The 19,697-nt window shown below is 41.0% G+C and overlaps 1 protein-coding gene across 8 annotated transcripts in view; it reads left to right on the forward strand.

Moving 5' to 3' along the window:
* Window positions 1-1,147: 1,147 nt before the first annotated feature.
* LOC105030591 (R3H domain-containing protein 2) overlaps window positions 1,148-19,697 on the forward strand; it is an 85,412-nt gene continuing 66,862 nt past the window's right edge. For 4 of the 8 annotated variants that reach the window (XM_013132922.3, XM_013132923.3, XM_013132921.3 and 1 more), the window contains exon 1: window positions 1,149-1,633. The gene's annotated coding sequence lies outside the window, so the exon portion shown is untranslated. Of the gene's footprint in view, window positions 1,634-13,255; window positions 13,365-19,697 lie in introns of those variants that run through there. The other 4 variants (XM_013132919.3, XM_013132925.3, XM_013132920.3 and 1 more) reach the window with 2 other exon arrangements.

A 19,697-nucleotide genomic window follows, 5' to 3' on the forward strand; every position in this document is an offset into this window, starting at 1 on the left:
AATGCAACAGCCTTAAAATGTAATCTATTTCCAAAACCACTGTATCCTTTGTGAATGAAAAATGACATGAACTTATGAAAAAGACTGATATCATGAAACTATGCCATTTCATTTAGACTCCTCAGTCAAGAGAATGAACATGATCTAACAAAGCAATATTGTAGAGCTGACCTGAATGTGCGTCAATGACAGAATAATATATTTGTTCTTACATCTGTAGAGGGGGGCGTGGCCATAGTGAAACGTCGTACGGCCAGGAGCTATATCATAACAATAGTTAATTATTAATCAAAGCAGTTTTCACCCATATTTCCTAGCCACTCCCCATCATTTTCATGACTTAGGGAAAATACAGAAAACGGGAAAATTTATAAAAGGGGGCACAGCAAATAATGTGATATTTATTAGTCAAACAAATAAATCTTCAAACCAAATGGCAGGGTATTCATATGCACTTAAACTACAACAGGTTTGGATTTTACTGTGACACGTCCCTATCACGATAATATTTGCGTTTAGAGAATGAACAATATAAACGAGGCTAGATACACTGAAATAAAATATGAAGATAATGAGAGGACCTGATGTTAATGATTGTATCAGTCAGAGCGACAGAATAGAGATATAGATACATTTGTATCATGTGCTACTGCTATTGCTTGCCATTTAATGATCAAAAATACTTAAGCATAATGTTCGAGAAAAAAAGATGTGACGTTACAGTTACACTCAAAAGTATTTTCATGTAGAGTTACAATAATATATTTAAATTGTCCATGTTAAAATATTGACTGTTTTGTAGTAGCATTCGTTTATTTATAGTGAATGTCCGCATACATTATATATTTTATTATTTGCGACGAATAGGAATAACTGTAAGGTGACGTAAAGCATAGGCGAAAACAGTCACGCCGACACGAAGCCGGAGCTGAAGTGAATCGCGGTTTTTTGTTTGTTTTATCTTTAATTTAAAGCGTACGGTTCTCGTTTTTGTTTAGTTTTAGAAGTAATTTTAGTCATTGATTGCTTTCTCCCTGATCTGATTTGGCCTTCTATGGACGGTGTACCACTCACGCGCGTGCTGTTTAGAGTTGACAGCGTTTGACAGTCGCTGTCACCGTGAGCCAACTCAGCCTAGGCAAGTAGCGTTTGGTTAGCCATTGAGCTAGCTAGGTTGTTAGCTATTTACGGCTAGCTAGCTACCATTATTAGCTACCATCGGGTAAGCCAATAAAGCCATTCATTCGGATGGTGGTTAACAATAGGTAACTTTATTGTGAGCGAACAAGCGGTATATAAGCTTTTCGTCGATAACTTATGATTATCTCATCTGTTTTTTTGCAGCGAATGTTTTTTTACTGTAGTAAGCTGAAGAGCAGTTGCGAGCTGACACCTTGCACGGGCTTGGTTGACACTGACAGCTAACTTAGCGCTGAAGAAAAGGCTAGCTTGCTTGCTGCGTGTTGTTGGTGTAAGATGTCTATTTAACTAAACATTCACAAACTCAGCACTGCACCAACGTTAACGTTAGCTTGTCTGTTTACCAACACCAGTAACGTTATTAAACGTCGTCAACCCCCTTCGACTCGAAAAGACCTTAAGCGAGGGAAGACTCAACTACAGTAGCTGAACGGTAAGCGAGAGGTTCCAAATCTTCTACCAAACACTGGTATGCGTAACTGCTGTAGTAGCTAACTGTCTACATAGTTACCTATCACATTATTGAAGCAAAGCTTTGCTCTGAAACATGTAATAACCAGTTGAATCAAAGCCCAACATATATAAAAAAATTTAAAAAAACACCGTGTCACTAAATTTATTTAGGCTAACTCATTCGTTTGATTTTGTAATCATAATAAATAACTGCATACATATGGACAGTGCCAAGCACAATGTTTTGAGAAGATTGGGGCTACAGCTCATATTTAGGTCTGTGTATGTGTTAGTCATTCCTGTCTTAGGTTATTTAGGAATAGAAATGTTGTTTTCTAGGTATCTTGTTGAATTGCTTCTTGATCCAGTGTATTATGTATTGTGTCGTTTAGAAGTAATTTTTTGAAGGTAGCCTATGCTAACCGTGTACATTGGGAAAGAACTTGACATGTTCTTAATTCTGAGGGGATGAATACCAAATGATGTACCATATGGTTTATCCTGTACTACCAGTTCTCCAGATTGGTTTGACTCTGATATAATAACATTGCCTTATTAGATTTGTTGATGCAGCCATCTTCTCTTCCACCTCCCTCAAACCCATCTAGCATAATGAGCACTCAAGGAGCTTAGATATGAAGAGCATGATTTGATGCTTTTTATTTTGTGTAACTGCTCTGTGGTGTAGCATATAAATGATCAGGTCGTTACGGATTGGGCATATCGTTTTTAGAGAATAGCTTATTTGGTTTAACTGGTATTAGGAACAGACATGTCTTTGACTGATGACCCGCTGAATCAACAGTCTGCTGTCAATAGGACAGCACTGCTGCCTGCTGTTGCTTTTGCACTGGTGGATGTTCCCTGACTAGTCATGGCTAACCTTAATACACAATATTAAGATGTGATTCCTCCTGTCATTTTATCTGGTTTTGAATTGGTGAATTATAAAGCCTAAAGGACATCATTAGAACCCAGATAAATATTCCTGATGGGTTTTTAAACTGTAAGATATTTAATGAGGTGCGGTGATACCATGTTTTTTTCTTTTGGTCTGACACATCTTTTGGTAGAACATTCTACAATGACATGGCAGTAGATTTAATTTATATTGGGATTTGGGTAAAGAAAAATAACCAATTTCGGTAAGTATATTATAGTAGTGGTAAAGCAAGTACAACACCGCTGTTATCTCAAAGGCTATAGGTGATGTTTTTAATGTCTCCTCAACCCTTCTCCCACCAAACAATTGAGGCCTATAAATGAAAGTGGCATGTTGTTTTCTTGAGACGATTGGTAAAAGTTGTAATAGTGACGACAGTCATTTGATGGGTAAATCACAGGATATTGCCAATAACAGAGATTTCCCTAGATTTGGGGGTTGTATAATGCCAGGGCCTGAATATTCACTGTGTGTGTTTTACAATTTAGGAGCTCTACCTCAGCCTTTCCATCTAAAACGAATAGTCATTGTACCGATGATTTAGCTCACGATTTGTTTTAACAAAGAAAAAGGACAGTTAGGGCTCTAGCTCTCAATTGGAACATTTCATCCAGGTGGGTAGCATCAACATCATTGAATCCGTAGTCCTTAATCAGTTTGTCTACCTGGGATCTGCTTCTGTATCTGTGTTTGTTGCAGTAGTGGAGATTCGTTTTTTTTTTTTTTTTTTCTAGAGAGATGTGAAGAGCTATTTATAGATCTTTGCCTGAGCACAGAGCAAGTGGTGTTGCTGCTTCTATCCCTCTCTCCCCTTCTATTTTCCCTCTCGCTTCTGTCTCTCCACCTCCTCTCAATTTTAAGGGATTTGGGAAACATTTGAAAATAAATTATTTTTTGATTAAGTAAACCTTAACCAATTACATTTTGAAATGTTGTATTATTAGCTATGTACTGGGACTAAGTGACAAGCGAAAATGGAGACATGAATATTGATGTTGACTGTATACAAGTTTACAGTTTAGTTTGTGTTCCAGTGTTTACCATTTCTCAGGGCAACAGGTCAGAAATATTGCAATGTGTCTTGCCTAACAAATACAGGTGTTTATTAATATTTCATTTGATTTCAATTTCTTTGTAGGTCAGTTTATCTTCTGCCCTTAAATTAAAAAATCACCACTAAAGATCACAATTGCAATATTTGGCCAAACATTTTAAAGTGTAAATAACATTTAAGTGACTGGTATTATTATTTTTTTCTGCCTGGAATAGTGGCTCATGGGTGAAAAGGTTAGTTTGAGGACACATACACTGTTTAGGCGGAGAGGGACAGGAGTGTATTTCAAATTGTTCTTTGCTTGTGTGTTCTTTTACAGAATAGTTTTGTGAGTTTTGAAGCAGTGTAATTGGCTGTTTTGTTTGATGGCCCCTGTGCTCTGGCAAATAAGGCACCCCTTTAAAGCCAGATAGCCTTGCCCTTAACATCTCAAAATTCCATTAAATCTGTGGGGTCTTTTGGTTTGTGGACTGTACCTCAAATGGACAAAAATAATTTGGCTACATAAGGAGATAAAGAGTTAAATCTAGATGCGGTTGGGGATGAAGTGCAGAATGTGTTAAAGTCTTGTGCACATATATGCACTTGGTTTGCGCTCACACGCTAAGGCAAATAGAGCCCATCCGAATGAGTGATGATTGCATTCACACCGGGCCCCCCTGCAGCGAAACACTATGTAGAATGAGTTTTGCACAAGAAATGCATATCCTCCTCCCTCATTGACTTCCTTGTTGAATTTTATTAGCAGTTTCTTCTCCTGTTGTCTGACTGGCTCAGAGATCGCGATTAGCTTCTAGCAATTGCGCATGGCCAATTGCTAAAGGGTTATCGCTAGCACTGAATGGACACCTTACCAAGTATCCTCCCTTTGCATTGATGACCGCTTTTCCTTCACTCTGCGGTCCAACTCATCCCAAACCATCTCAATTGGGTTGAGGTCAGATGATTGTGTAGGCCAGGTCATCTGTTGCAGCGTCATCACTTTCTCATATAGCCCTTACAAAGCCTGGAGATGGAATGTAATAATTTTTTTTCATGAAGAAGGACCTTATTGCCTGGTCTCAGGTTAAATATGATCCCAATTGCATATTGTTTATTTTTTTATTGACCTCAAAACCGACATTTCAGTCTCTGAACTCTGAATCCTATTGACAAAATGTGATTTGTGTGGAGTGAAGGATCTCAAGTATCTGGAAAGATGCGTTGTGGTGGTATAGTCTAGAATCTCTTTCAGTTTGAAGTCAGCTACAACATTCCATATTTTTGGAAGTTAATATGTAAAGTGCTCTGAAATTTTTGGTACAGTGCAACATTGTTCTTGTTTTGACTTTTTACTTGTCGTTTTGATTTTAAATCAAACAATTACATTCAGTTTTGTTTTTGTTTTAACACTTAAAAATGACAGTACTTCTTAGACACGGTCCCCCTTTTTCAAGGCATCTCAAGTATCGGGGCATGTGGCTTTACAGAGGTGTGAAGACTTGGGGGATCAACCTTCCCAAATTAATAAAACCACACAGGTAGAAGAGTAAATCAGTCTGTGACAACGATATTGAGTTGTTGTTGTTGTTTGTGTTTATTGTTTTGTCAAAACGCAACAATATGGCAGTTCTTAAAAGTAGTAACAGTCTCTGCTTGAGAGAGCGCCAAATCCATAAAAACACAACAAAATAGGAGTCACAACATGTAAATACAGTACAAAGGTAAAGGGACCATCCAAACTGACTGTGACTTGGCGTAAAAATTGATGTCACTTTTAAGAGTTCTGGTACACTCTCTTTGGCTGTTGAAGCTCCCTCAGTGTATGGATCATAGACTGTAAAAATAATGGACGACGCCCTTTTGCTCTTTTCCATTGGTGAAAAATGAAGCCACCAGTGTCCTGATACGGCGCTGACATCTTGGACTTGCGTCTGCGCAGATAGCGATCTTGGGACCAGTTCTGCGCAGTAGTTATGGCCGCAGTAGCGAGAAGGAAGTAATGCCGTAAAGCCGCGAAATCAACGGCCCACCCCTGTGCCCCGCCCTCACTCTCCCTCGCAGAATGCGCATACCGTAAACAATCGCAAGTCCAAGTACAGTACAACCTTTGCTTGTTAAACCTAGACGATATGTTATAGCCTAACTTACATCATGTTTAACCTTAATTTAGAATAGGCCTAATACAAAATAATTGGTAACTTCATTCAAAGATCGATTGGAAATTCAAAGATCGATTGGAAAAAAATTCAAAGATCGATTGGAAATGCCAGATCGGTTAGCACAATGTACTGCCAGAACAACCCATGATGTCCGTGTGGAAATTATATCAATTATAGAATTTAGAGATTAAATGTAAAGTTCCCAATTTCCTCAGTCCTCAGAAGATTCAGTGGCCTCCTCGGCTCAGATAGCTGTCAATCACAGCTGTGAATCACGACGTCAAACCACCGTTTTAGAGCATTAAATAACTAACTAAAAACAACTTATTTAAAAACCAAACTCTTTGAATTTACATTAGCGTGATACAAACTACAGTAAATGACAGAAACCAGCTTCGGAAAAAATATATTTGAAGGGTAATTTAATTGTTTAGTTGGTCTCGCGTCCCATTGAATAACATGGGGAGGGCGGGGTTTATGACCTATACTGGGACCACTCACCAGGGGGCGATCGAAACGTTTTGGCTTCACTTTTCAGGGCTTGTGCGGCACGCTTGGTATGGATTCTGCCTCTCCCATGTTGGTCTGCCCCAGACTACTCAGCCAGGCTTAGCTTTCAGGGCAGAGACAAAAGCGCTATTAGCAACTGGCTGAAATATCAGAACAAATCATTGAAAAATAGACAAAACCTTAAGCTTATCTATAACAACAGCGTTGGATGTCAAGAAAAAAAAAACATCCAAGGAAGACTGTGGTTGACCAAAGGACCGTAATGAAGAATTGTCGGACAGATCAGGAACACTCTCCAGGACATAGGCATGGATGTGTCACTCACTACCATCCTCAAAAGACTTCACACTAAGGGTATACTGTAAATTGCAAACCACTAGTTGGCATTATTCACAGAATGGCCAAGATTATTTTGCAAAAACTAACTACTTAAAAAAGCCTGTAGAATTCTAGGGAAAGAATACAATGAATCAAGTGTTTTGGCATGGCCATGTGTGACCATAGTCTGTATGGGCTGCCACTTCAGTGGAATGTAACTGCTGACAACAGTAGCTGAATACCTTTCATTTGCTTTAGCTAAAGTTCTAAGGCAAAAATACCTTTAAAGCAAGCAACTGTAGATGTTTTTCAGTACAGACCTGGCAAAGCATCACCATTTTTTTACTGTAATAACTAATAGGCGTAACCATTTTTCAGCAACCGTCAATTCTGTGTTCCAATGGCACATTGTTTGCTAATCCAAGTTTATTCATTTTAAAAGGCTATGGCATGAGGTCAGCTGAGGTCATGGGTCGGTAGGGATTTTTTTTTTCTCTTCAAGTAGCAGCAAGGAATAGGTAGGATTATTTATTTTCTTTACAGTAGCGATGGATACTAAATTTTTTCATAGCCTACCTGTAGTACATGCACAGTACCACATTGTGTGTCCCAACACACGCACTTTTGTACCATAAAATGATGGTACAAAAGGAGCACTAACGCCACAGTTCTTATGTTGACAACGTGGAAGCAGACATGGGAAACTCCGAAGGCAGTCGTAATATTTAGGCTAACGCTGTTGCGCTAACGTTAACAAACGTCAGCGTAGCGTTTAGCTAGCTGTCTAAACTTGTGAAAAGAAGAACAACGTTCCGTTCAAGCTGTGTTACCATTCAAATATTATAGTTCACTTACCGTCAGCAAAAATGAGTCTTGGATTGAATTGCAGAATAACTCTTACTTACTCTCCTTCTACACATTACATATTTACTGTGCATATTGCGTTCTCGCCACCTACTGCCGAATATTCAGAACAAAACCAAAGTTACCAGTGCCTTTGTAAGTGACGACAATGTTTTTGTGAACGAACGTGTAGATTAGTATTATTTCTTCCCCAAGCTCATAAAATAAATTTGGGTCGCACATACATTGACAGGGACGGTCGGAACCAAACAGTTCTTTTTGATTTGCCTAATTGATCATTCTAAAATAATTTTGCATTCATGTTAGCCACAGCTGAAACCTTGCGCTGATTAAAGAAGCAGTAAAACTGACCTTTTAACTAGAATATCTGGAGCATCAGCAATTGTGGGTTCGATTACAGGCTCATAATGGCCAGTAACAAGGACATTTCTTCTGAAACTCATCAGTCTGTTCTTGCTCTAAGAAATGTAGGCTATTGCATGTGAGAAATAATCAAGAAACTGAAGCTCTCGTACAATGCAGTGTACTACTCCTTCACAGAGCAGCGCAAACTGTCTCTAACCAGAAATGAAAGAGGAGTGGGGGAAGCCCTGGTTCACATCTGAGCAAGAGGACAAATGAACAAGTGTCTAATTTGAGAAATAGATGTCTCACAGGCCCTCAACTGGCAGCTTCATTAAATAGTACCTGCAAACACCTGTCTCAATGCGACTCTGGGATGCTGACCTTCTAGATGGGCAAAAGAACACAGACATTTGACAGAGGAACATTGGAAAAAGTGTAATTAACTAAGTAATGTAAGTTTGAGTTGTTTGGATCAAAAATAATGTTGGTGAGACAGACCAAATGAAAAGATGCTGTAGTAAGTGCTTGAAGTCGTTCTGTCAAGCGTGGTAGGTGGCAATGTGATGGTCTGGGGGGGGGGGCTTTGGTGGTGGTAAAGTGGGAGATTTATACAGGGTGAAAGGGAAGAAGGAAGGCTATCCCTCCATTTTACAACGCCATGCCATACCTTGTGGACCATGCTCGATTGGAGCAGGTTTTCTCCTCGAACAGGACAAGGGCCCAAAGCACAGCTCCAAACTATGCATGAACTATTTAGTTCTTGCATTGCCCCTTACTGGCATCAAATTCAAATGGACATGCATTTTTCCTAAGGACAATACAATTTCTCAGTTTTCAACATTTGATATGTTGTCTTGGTACTATTTTCAATTAAAGATAGGGATAAATGATTTGCACATCATTGCATTCTGTTTTTATTTTCATACTGAATGCAGTGTCCTCAATTTCTTGGAAACAGGGTGGTGTATACCACAATTTGGTTCCCCAACTGCATCGTTGTGAGTGAACATGTGTATTTTCATGTGGACAATCCTTCTATTACCAAGTTTTATCTAATCGCATTTGTGGGGGCAGAGTAATAACCAGTGGACACTGTACTCTCTCAACTCGACCATATCCTCCCAGAGAGATGTGTGCAGAGGCAGTCCAACAATTACTTCAAGCGATATATGAATTTAGACTAATGTTATTTCCCTCTAATAAAACCAAGTTGTTTGATGCTTTGAGACACTGTTGGATTAAATAACGAAGAATTAAGTAACTAAAGAGGGGCGTTAACAAGATTAACCAGAGGTATAAAAACATGTTCCTGACCTGACTGCATCTGCTGTGCTTTCCAGATTTTGATGCTACTTCCAATGTTTGTCCTTATATTGCAGAATACCGATAGGCATTCTGCAATTACAACAATTGCAACAATTGCCATGTTGTAATTATTTGAGAAGCTTAATTCAAGTACAAAATAAAGTGTTGTTTAACTTGCACAACAGCAGATCGCATCAATAAAATGTTGCACACTGGGGATTATTATTTTCAGAAGACAGTGACCGTCATCCGCTGCTGGAAAATTCTCTTACTGTTGCACACTGCCTCGGTCCCACAACGTTTAGACCATAGACTGTATATAAAATGGACGACGCCCTTTCGCTCTTTTCCATTGGTGAAAAATGAAGCCGCCAGTGTCCCGATACGGCGCTGACATCTTGGACTTGCGTCTGCGCAGATAGCGATCTTGGGACCAGTTCTGCGCAGTAGTTATGCGCAAGTAGCGAGCAGGAAGTAAAGCCGTAAAGCCGCGAAAATCAACGGCCCCTCCCCTGTGCCCCGCCCTCACTCTCCCTCGCAGAATGACGCATACCGTAATCAATCGCAAGTCCAAGTACAGTAAACCTTTGCTTGTTAAACCTAGACGATATGTTATAGCCTAACTTACATCATGTTTAACCTTAATTTAGAATAGGCCTTAATACAAAAATAATTGGTAACTTCTAGCTAACGATCACCTGCTAGCTATTACTGAGGCTTGTTGTCTTTTAGCTAACGTTAGCAAGCCCATTACATTATTTACTAATTAAATAGCTTATAAATTATAACTTACCCGAAAAAAATTCAAGATCGATTGGAAATGCCAGATCGGTTAGCACAATGTACTGCAGAACAACCCATTATGTCCATGTGACATTATATCAATTATAGAAATTTAGAGATTAAATGTAAAGCTCCAATCTCCTCAGTCCTCCGAAGAGAGGATGGCGCTTCAGTGGCTGCTTGGCTCAGATAGCTGTCAATCAAAGCTGTGAATCACGACGTAACACCACCGTTTTTAGAGCATTAAATAAACTAACTAAAAACCAACTTATTTTTAAAAACAAACTCTTGAATTTACATTAGCGTGATACAAACTACAGTAAATGACAGAAACCAGCTTCGGAAAAAAGATAATTGAAGGGTAATTTAATTGTTTAGTTGGTCTCGCGTCCCATTGAAGAACATGGGGAGGGCGGGGTTTATGACCTATACTGAGACCACTCACCAGGGGGGCGATCGAGACGTTTTGGCTTCACTTTTCAGGGCTTGTGCGGCACGCTTGGTTTAGACGAGTGGGGGAACTATGACACTAGACCCAAATGTTTGGATACAATTACGCTTGCTGGTGATGTGTGCATTTAAAAAGAACATAGAGAAATGAAAGGGGATGTTTGATGTTAGTCTACTCCCAACATACAATACCAATTTAGAGAATACATATTTTTTTATATAATTTACCTGTTATTACTGTTTCACATTTTTTTATGATGATAGAAACGTATACATTTTCAGTAGAACATTCATATTTTTGTGAGATGAATTACTTCATGCCCTCTGTAATGGACTGGTACAGATTTAACAAGGCCGTGCAACAGCTCCACTAAAACAATCATGGCCAACCAAAAGCCTGCTGACCAGGTAATGTAGTTGACTCACTGGTCGACTGAATGGGGTCAGCCCTACTAATTTGGACATTGTCTTATACTGTCTTAAACATTTTGGTGCCCGGATTTACAGGGCTATGTTAAACAACAAAAAGTTTTCTATTTCTGTAAATTTTTTGATAATCTTCATCCCGGGTTCCAGTCATATTGGGAATGACTTTATGATTTTGACACAACATTTGGAAACCTTGTTCAGACTCTATCTCCTATAAAGCAGGGCAAAACCTCTTTAATGGCGCTTAAAACCTCTTTAATGGTGCTTTTTGCTTTCCAAAGTAAGAATGGAAGGTGTCTTTTTTCTTCTTTTTAAATGGCTAAATGCTTTGACTTACAAATTCATAGACTTATGTTCAATGTCTCCCTAAAGCTTGTCCATTTCATGTAACATTGATAACACTTCCTATTTGCTTTCCTTATCATGCGATTTCTTTTCATCTTGTACCAAAAGGGTCCTATAGATCCACACCTCAAACATTTCGGTTTCACTGTTGGTTGTCTGTTTGCTGAGATGTTAACATGGAGATTTTTGCTGGCAACACTCAGCGCTGGAATCGCTCTAGTACGACTTACTAATGTAACAAGGCCATTAATGCTTCGATTGGATCGATGCCTGTTATCCAATAACCAGCCTGCTTGGCTGATATCTTTAGATGCTGTTGATTGTCCTCTAGACCTCATCCTCATGTAGGTCTGAAAGGCACCCTGTTTTATAAATAGGGCTTTTTTTTGGGCCTTATTGGAGGAAGAGCAGGCTTTACCCAACAAGCCAATCTTCTGGTTGGCAAGGAAGCGTTAGGTAGCATTAGTATCAGATCCTTATCCTGGTCACATGACAGGTCAACCTTAAATGACCCTGTACTGTTCTGAAGCGTTATGGTCAGTGTCATTTCAAATCAGTTCCTATTTAATTTTATTGTGGCTTAAGATAGACTCAGCTAAATGAATTAGATGCAGAAAGTAAACAAACAACATAGAGGGCCAATTTATGCAACTGAAGAAAGTGTTAAATCTTAAGGTACGACATTGCCTCTGTTTTTGTCCCGCAGCTGACTCACTGTAAAATGTGGAAGGAAGCTGTGGATGTATGACAGTCATGTCCTCTTACTGACTTAAAAAGTTGGAACTACCTACCTCTCTCTGCCTCACTCAGCCGCTCTCTGCCTCACTCAGCCGCTCTCTGCCTCACTCAGCCGCTCTCTGCCTCACTCAGCCGCTCTCTGCCTCACTCAGCCGCTCTCTGCCTCACTCAGCCGCTCTCTGCCTCACTCAGCCGCTCTCTGCCTCACTCAGCCGCTCTCTGCCTCACCCAGCCGCTCTCTGCCTCACCCAGCCGCTCTCTGCCTCACCCAGCCGCTCTCTGCCTCACCCAGCCGCTCTCTGCCTCACCCAGCCGCTCTCTGCCTCACCCAGCCGCTCTCTGCCTCACTCAGCCGCTCTCTGCCTCACTCACTCTGCTTCTCGGCCTTGTGCACACACTCTGCTTATTTGTCAGTCTGAACTTTTGACCACATTTAAACATCCAATGCTGCAGCGAGAGGTTGTTGCAGACAGGGAGAACTAAGGGAGCTGTAGATTTGTCCCACCGCCTGGGGAATTGTCTTTACCCCCCACTAATGAGGTGTCTTGCTCTCTTTACATCTGCCTTCTTGTCTGTCCATCCACACCCCTGCCTTTCGCCCACCCCTGCAGATTTAATGTTTTCCTCCAAACGCAAGAGCCACCAAATGAGTGTTTAGGGAGGATGTGATGTGTTGAGATGGTCTTGTGACCTGCTCCTGCCCATCTGGGCTGCGTGTGATGAAGGGGGAAGGAATGTTTCCGTTGTCTGCTTCTTCATTCAAGGCTGTCATGTTGTCGTTGAGTCGCTCTCCCTCTGTTGCTTAGTCTTTTGAAAACAGCTGGGTTTTCTCCCCAGCCTGGGCTGCCTCTCAGCACGACCATAGTGTTCCTTAGGGAGACAGAAAGAGAGCGGGAGGGAGAGAGAAAGGGGCATGTTTGAAAGGGTGGATTGGTAAAGTCAAAGAGAGTAAGGCAGACCCAGTGTCCGCTTGGAGTGTGAGGAGTGGTTTCTCTCGTTCTCAGTCCCTCTCCCCTTTGCTTGTGTATTTCATTCAGAAAAAGGGGGCAGTCGAAAGAGAGGTATCCTTCCTCCCTCGTTTGCGAAACCCTCACGGCGTGGTAGAAAATAATATTCTCGCAGCTACATGGAAAAGAATAGCTAGGTAGGTCGGACGACTGTGTGGGGGGATCAGTGGAATAATTTCCTGCTGTTAGCTGGTCCACAGCTACAGTTAGCAAAAGAAGAGCTGTAACCCCCCCCCCTCGCTCTCCTCGTCTCTCTCTAAAGCCTTATTCCTGCATCCTGCAAGATCTTCTCTGCTTCGGAGCTGCACAACTTTATACACAGTCCGTAAGGTGTGTTTGTCTGGGCGCGCAGCTGTTTCTATTATTTCCAACCCAAGGTTACGTGTTAAAGCAAAGACAACTCTTCAGCAGACCGCTTCAATTCATAATTGCTTGTCATCTGGCTGTGTTGGCGCTCTGCATTTCGTCTTGCAGCTGAGGTATGCTTTTAATTCTCCGGCTCTTACTGCCGGGCTATCCGGGATTAGAAGAGCTTATAGAAAGTGCCATTTTATCTAATTTATCTTTCTGTGGGATGTGAGGGAATCGGATCGCCAACATTTTTGTTGTTGTTGATGATGGTTTCGAAAGCTGATTTTTTTTTTTTAATGTTTTTTTTTGGTCATGATATGAGACTAATGAAATCACTAGTTATTGGAGCAGCTTAGCTGCCCCTATAGACCGGTGTCTTTGTGCTGCTGTAAACTGTGTCGCATCTGGATGTTTTTGTGGTGTCAGTGGGTCGTGTGTGGGGTGGGTTGGCTGTTTTTTGTCGTCAAAGCCAGTGCTGAGGTAATGAGGAATTCCCTGCTACTGCTTCGTCCGGTGGGTGGGTGGGAGGGAGGGAGGGAGGGAGGGAGGGGGAGAGAGAGAGAGAGAGAGGGCACCCCCGTGGGTGGCTCAGTCAGTTGGAGTACTGTATCCATGCAGAGCGGAGAGGGGACACGGACCGATGCATGTTCGTCACAACGGTATCCATGGAGATGGCAGCAAATATCTAGTTCTTATCTCGGAAACATTTAGCTAACTATTGCAACTAGAACAAAGAGTCATATATGCAGGCTGAATCTGAGAGCAATGTAGGGAAGAGGGTGCTGAGCTCTGTTTTATTTAGTTTAATCCATTAACTATCTACCTGGATTTCTCCTATTGGATAGGGTTTAATTCACAAATGAAATGAATAGCACGGATAAGTTGAATCTAATAGCAATCACTCCTCTATTCATAATATATTAATGTCTTTAATCCTATCTTATAGGCAAAATCCCAGAAGATAACTTTTTAAAACAGGCAATGAAAAAATAGGGTGAGGGATGGAGGAAGAGGGTGAGGGATGGAGGAAGAGGGTGAGGGATGGAGGAAGAGGGTGAGGAATAGAGGAAGAGGGTGAGGGATGGAGGAAGAGGGTGAGAGAGGAATAGAGCCTGGGAGAGGAGCGCTTGCAAGAGAGCAGAGAACGAGGGAAAAGACGGTGCGGTAGCAAAGCTCTCTTGAATAAAAATGGGTTGCTATTTATAGCCATAGCGTTCATGCAGCTCCTCTCCTCCCTCACACCGATCGCTCTCACACTCTCCATCTCTTATTCTCAACATAGCCATCTTCCCCAGGCTTCATTATCAGCAGGTGCTGCTGGTGGCTGTCGTGTTGTACTGCTGTCCCTGTGTAACACAGAGTGCATTTATGTGTATTTTATTTTAATTATGCAGGGCTCTGCACTGACCTCTCTTTAGATGCGCACGGAATGCAATGTATGTTCGGTGTGCAAATAAAATGCCTAAATTGAAAATCTAAATATCCATATGCACACTTTATTCTAAGCCAGCTATTAAAGAAGGCACAGAAAGTACACTTCTTTTTTCCCTTTCACAGCAGCCATGTTGAGTCCCAAATTAGATCGAAGCCAATTTACAGTAGCCCGTCCCCACCCTGCTCACAGTTACAGACTTAATGCTTTTCTCTCCTTCCACCATCACCACATTGGTTTGATTCTCCGCTGGCCAAGGGTCTGGGCTGGTGGTAAGGGAACGAAAGGCTGAACTGGAGGCATAGTAGGCCACTGGTCATCAGAGAGGAGGGATTCCAATTCTATTTTGATTCACATGGTCACGATTCAATTTTTGTAATTAATTTTGTAGTTGTAAAAGGGTTTTGCATACTTGTATTTAACTTGATATTTGGAATCACGCAACTAATTAATTACGCTTGCCAATGTAAAATACACATGCATGAGTTTTGTCACAAAAATCTTGCTACACCCGTGACAAAACGATATGTACTTTTAAATCACGGTGATTGCAAGCAGAGTCCCATGAAGACTTTAATTGGCATGTGAGTGCTTTTTCTGACCAATGAACTGAATGCATGGTGAACGTGTCATGTTTTCACTTACCAACCTGAATAGATGCTGGAACATGCAGTGGCAGTTTTTAAACTTTTTTGTTTCTATATTGTTTTAAACTTTTTTTTCTTTACTTTGTTTTTCAACTAGTAGTGATGCAGAGGAAAAACATGGCTCTGTACGGTCGGCTTCACCTACCTCAGTTTAATATGGTTCACATCATAACATGTATTTATTATCATTTGTTGTGTTTGCATTTATTTAATCTGCTAGTGCTGTCACCACTGTTTGGGAAAAGGCAAAAGTATGAAAAATCATATGCAAAATGTTAAGTAGTCATACCAATTTCTAGCTAATTACTAATTATTTAAATTTCAGTAAATTATAATTTTTCCGATAAACTTTTTGTTTTTATTCAAATCAGTTTTTCGTACTTTTCTAATGTATTGTCACTGGGTAAAAAGCGTATTATTCTATCAAAAACTACAAGGTAGGACTAGCTAACCATGTTGATATTTTTTTCTTCCTCTGTATCACTGAGTTGAAATCGTTGGAGCTGTGTATTTCAGAATCTATTCATGTGAAAAAGCATGCATTGGTCATGAAAAGCTATTGCTGTGCCAATCAGTCCTCATTTAGGACTAGAAAATGTGTTACATGTTTGCAAAACGTTTTACATGTGTGCAAATCTTTTTTACAACTACCAATTTGCACATCTTTTTTAGCCTACAAAACCTGTTGATATTCTACCTTCATATTCATTAACAATAGCCCAAAATAAAAAATGTTGCGTATAAAAGCAAGATTTTGCAGAACTTTTCTACCAGCCGTTCGTATGAATGAAATAGTCATTCAAATGAACAATAAAATGTAATTGAATCAATTACACACATTTACATGAAAACAGAGTTTATCATCGCAATCTGTTATCTGCATTCATTATTGCAACCTGCGTCCTGTTATTAGTTACGTGTTTTTAATTCTGCCTGGCTTGATCTATTTTATGCTGCCAACGTAAACGGCTGTTCTTCGGGGCATTTAGCAGGACTGCATATAAAACCAACGATATTGTACCAACCAGCGATCTACCAGACCTGCCGGAATTGCTAGGTGCCGCTCCAGGAAACCTTCGGATTCTGCAGCACACTATCCCGTCGGGTAACCTTGTCAGTCAGCACCTCATGTAAAGGCAGGTCTTGCAACTTCTGAGTCTATTCAAGCACATGGCTAGTGCTATGGTAAACATTTTGCAATATGCTCCACCTGACCATGCAAGCACACAATTGCTGGAAGTTTGAGAGCAGCTGGGCTTAAGTTTAATGTGTGCAAAAAGCCAACATGAAGCAGCTCCTTCAATGCCCCAACACGTAATTTTAGCAGCATTCTCCGTCACGATGCCTGGTTCCTTCTTTCTAACCTCCTGCTCATTTAACACCTCCAAAGAGACAAAGCATAGGTCAATGAAATCAATTTCTGGATTTTAAGAATTGATTTCAGATGGTCCAAACAAGAATCCCATTAAAAAGGCCCAGCCCTAATACACGTTGATTCGGGAGGGTGTAAAAAGCGCAAAACTTAGGAACCACAAGCTTTGTCGAGGAGAGCAAGAGAAAAGGAAGCTATGAGCCAGTGAGAAGAAAAATGGGTGAGGGAAAGAGGAGGTAGAGCATTAGGAGGTACAGTCTGGTTTAGGAGAAGTGAGAGGGTGAAGGTTAGGAGACAAGGGGAGCAGTGAGAAGTGTTGCAGCTGCCAGGTACAGTGGGGAGTATTTGATACACTTCCGATTTTGCAGGTTTTCCTGTTTACAAAGTATGTAGAGATCTGTAATTTTTATCATAGGTACACTTCAACTGTGAGAGACGGAACCACATTTTTTTTTTTATAATTAATTTGCATTTTATTGCATGACATGAGTATTTGATCACTTACCAGCAAGAATTCCGGCTCTCACAGACCTGTTTTTCTTTAAGAAGCCTTCCTGTTCTCCACTCATTACCTGTATTAACTGCACCTTTGAACACGTTTGAACTCATTACCTTTATAAAAGACACCTGCCCACACACTCAGTCAAACAGACTCCAACCTCTCCACAATGGCCAAGATCAGAGAGCTGTGTAAGGACATCAGGGATAAAACTGTAGACCTGCACAAGGCTGGGATGGGCTACAGGACAATAGGCAAGCAGCTTGATGAGAAGGCAACAACTGTTGGTGCAATTATTAGAAAATGGAAGAAGTTCAAGATGATGGTCAATCTCCCTCGGTCTGGGACTCCATGCAAGATCTCACCTCGTGGGGCATCAATGATCATCAGGAAGGTGAGGTATCAGCCCAGAACTACACGGCAGGATCTGGTCAATAACCTGAAGAGTGCTGGGACCACAGTCTCAAAGAAAACCATTAGTAACACACTACGCCGTCATGGATTAAAATCCTGCAGCGCACGCAAGGTCCCCCTGCTCAAGCCAGCGCATGTCCAGGCACGTCTGAAGTTTGCCAATGACCATCTGGATGATCCAGAGGAGGAATGGGAGAAGGTCATGTGATCTGATGGGACAAAAACAGAGCTTTTTGGTCTAAACTCCACTCACCGTGTTTGGAGGAAGAAGAAGGATGAGTACAACCCCAGGAACACCATCCCAACTGTGAAGCATGGAGGTGGAAACATCATTCTTTGGGGATGCTTTTCTGCAAAGGGGACCGGACGACTGCACCGTATTGAGGGGAGGATGGATGGGGCCATGTATCGTGGGATCTTGGCCAACAACCTCCTTCCCTCAGTAAGAGCATTGAAGATGGGTCGTGGCTGGGTATTCCAGCATGACAATGACCCAAAACACACAGCCAGGGCAACTAAGGAGTGACTCCTTAAGAAACATATCAAGGTCCTGGAGTGGCCTAGCCAGTCTCCAGACCTGTACCCAATAGAAAATCTTTGAAGGGAGCTGAAAGTCCGTATTGCCCAGCGACAGCTGTACCAAATATTTCTGTACCAAATATTAAGTTCTGCTTTTCTGATGTATCAAATACTTATGTCATGCCATAAAATGCAAATTAATTACTTAAAAATCATTCAATGTGATTTTCTGGATTTGTTTTTTAGATTCCGTCACTCCCAGTTGAAGAGTACCTATGATAAAAAATTACAGACTTCTCCATGCTTTGTAAGTGTGAAAACCTGCAAAATCGGCAGTGTATCAAATACTTGTTCTCTCCACTGTAGGGGAGCAAATGGCTCATAGTGAGTGGCGGGCCTATCAGTGGCACCAGGTCAGAGAGTTGACCGTTATCTGGTGGTCCTTAATTAACACTACCCAGCCCACTATTCTGTTCTGAATGTAACTGCTTGCCTAGTGCTGTTAGATTAGGGTAACTTGCATTCCAGTTCTCTGCCCTTTCATGTGTGTGGATTTGACAGTGGGACATTTTTATACCAATTCTATTCTTTTGAATCCACGCAGAGGAGTGAGAAACTGCTGTGGACCAAAAATGTTCATTGCTCAGAGGTTCCACTGAAAAAGGCCTAGGGGCTAATTTATTAAGCTTGTGTATATACAAATAACCTTGATAGTGTGTAACCATGAATAACCATGGGTACACACTATCAAGTGGTGGAATAAGGGAACTGCTTTTCCAACACAGACTAGTTAAAGAGGCACTGTGTAGAATCCTGCCTCTAAACAATAACATGATTTTCCTCCTCGTCCACCAGAAATTGCTTGCCCTTGTCTGTGGGGCATGCGTTTGATCCTCAGCTCATAAACTAATATTGTGAGTGACAAGTGGCCTTACAGACACCTCTCCTCCATAGGCTGAAGTCGTTCAAACCGATACAGCTGTTTGCTGGCTGGGTTTGGTTGAACCGGGGGATTCAGATGCAAATGATGCCTTAAAATGTTATTTTTCTCTCTTAGTATTCAAAATATTAAAACAAACAACTCACTTCCGAATCACATTCCAGGAAAAATTATCATTAGAAATTGATCATTAGCAACCCTTTTGCAATTATGCTAGCTCTGCTGAAAACTGTTGTACTGATTTATAGAAGCAATAAAACTGGCCTTCTTTAGTCTATTTAAATGTCTACAGCGTGTGACGTTTGTGGGTTTGATAACAGGCTCAAAATGTTGAGAAACAGAACTTTTGAAACCAGTCAGTCTATTCTTGTTCTGTGAAATGAAGGCTATTCTGTGTGAGAAATTGCCAAGAAACTGAAATTCTTGTACAGTGATGTGTAGTACTCCCTTCACAGAACAGCACAAACCAGCTCTAACCAGAATAGAAAGAAGAGTGGGAGGCCCCAGTGCACAACTAAGCAAGAGGCCAAATACACTCACCTAAAGTATTATTAGGAACACCATACTAATACTGTGTTTGACCCCCTTTCGCTTTCAGAACTGCCTTAATTCTACATGGCATTGATTCAACAAGGTGC

The sequence above is a fragment of the Esox lucius genome, chromosome 17, assembly GCF_011004845.1.
Source record: "Esox lucius isolate fEsoLuc1 chromosome 17, fEsoLuc1.pri, whole genome shotgun sequence".
Classification (NCBI taxonomy): Eukaryota; Metazoa; Chordata; class Actinopteri; order Esociformes; family Esocidae; genus Esox; species Esox lucius.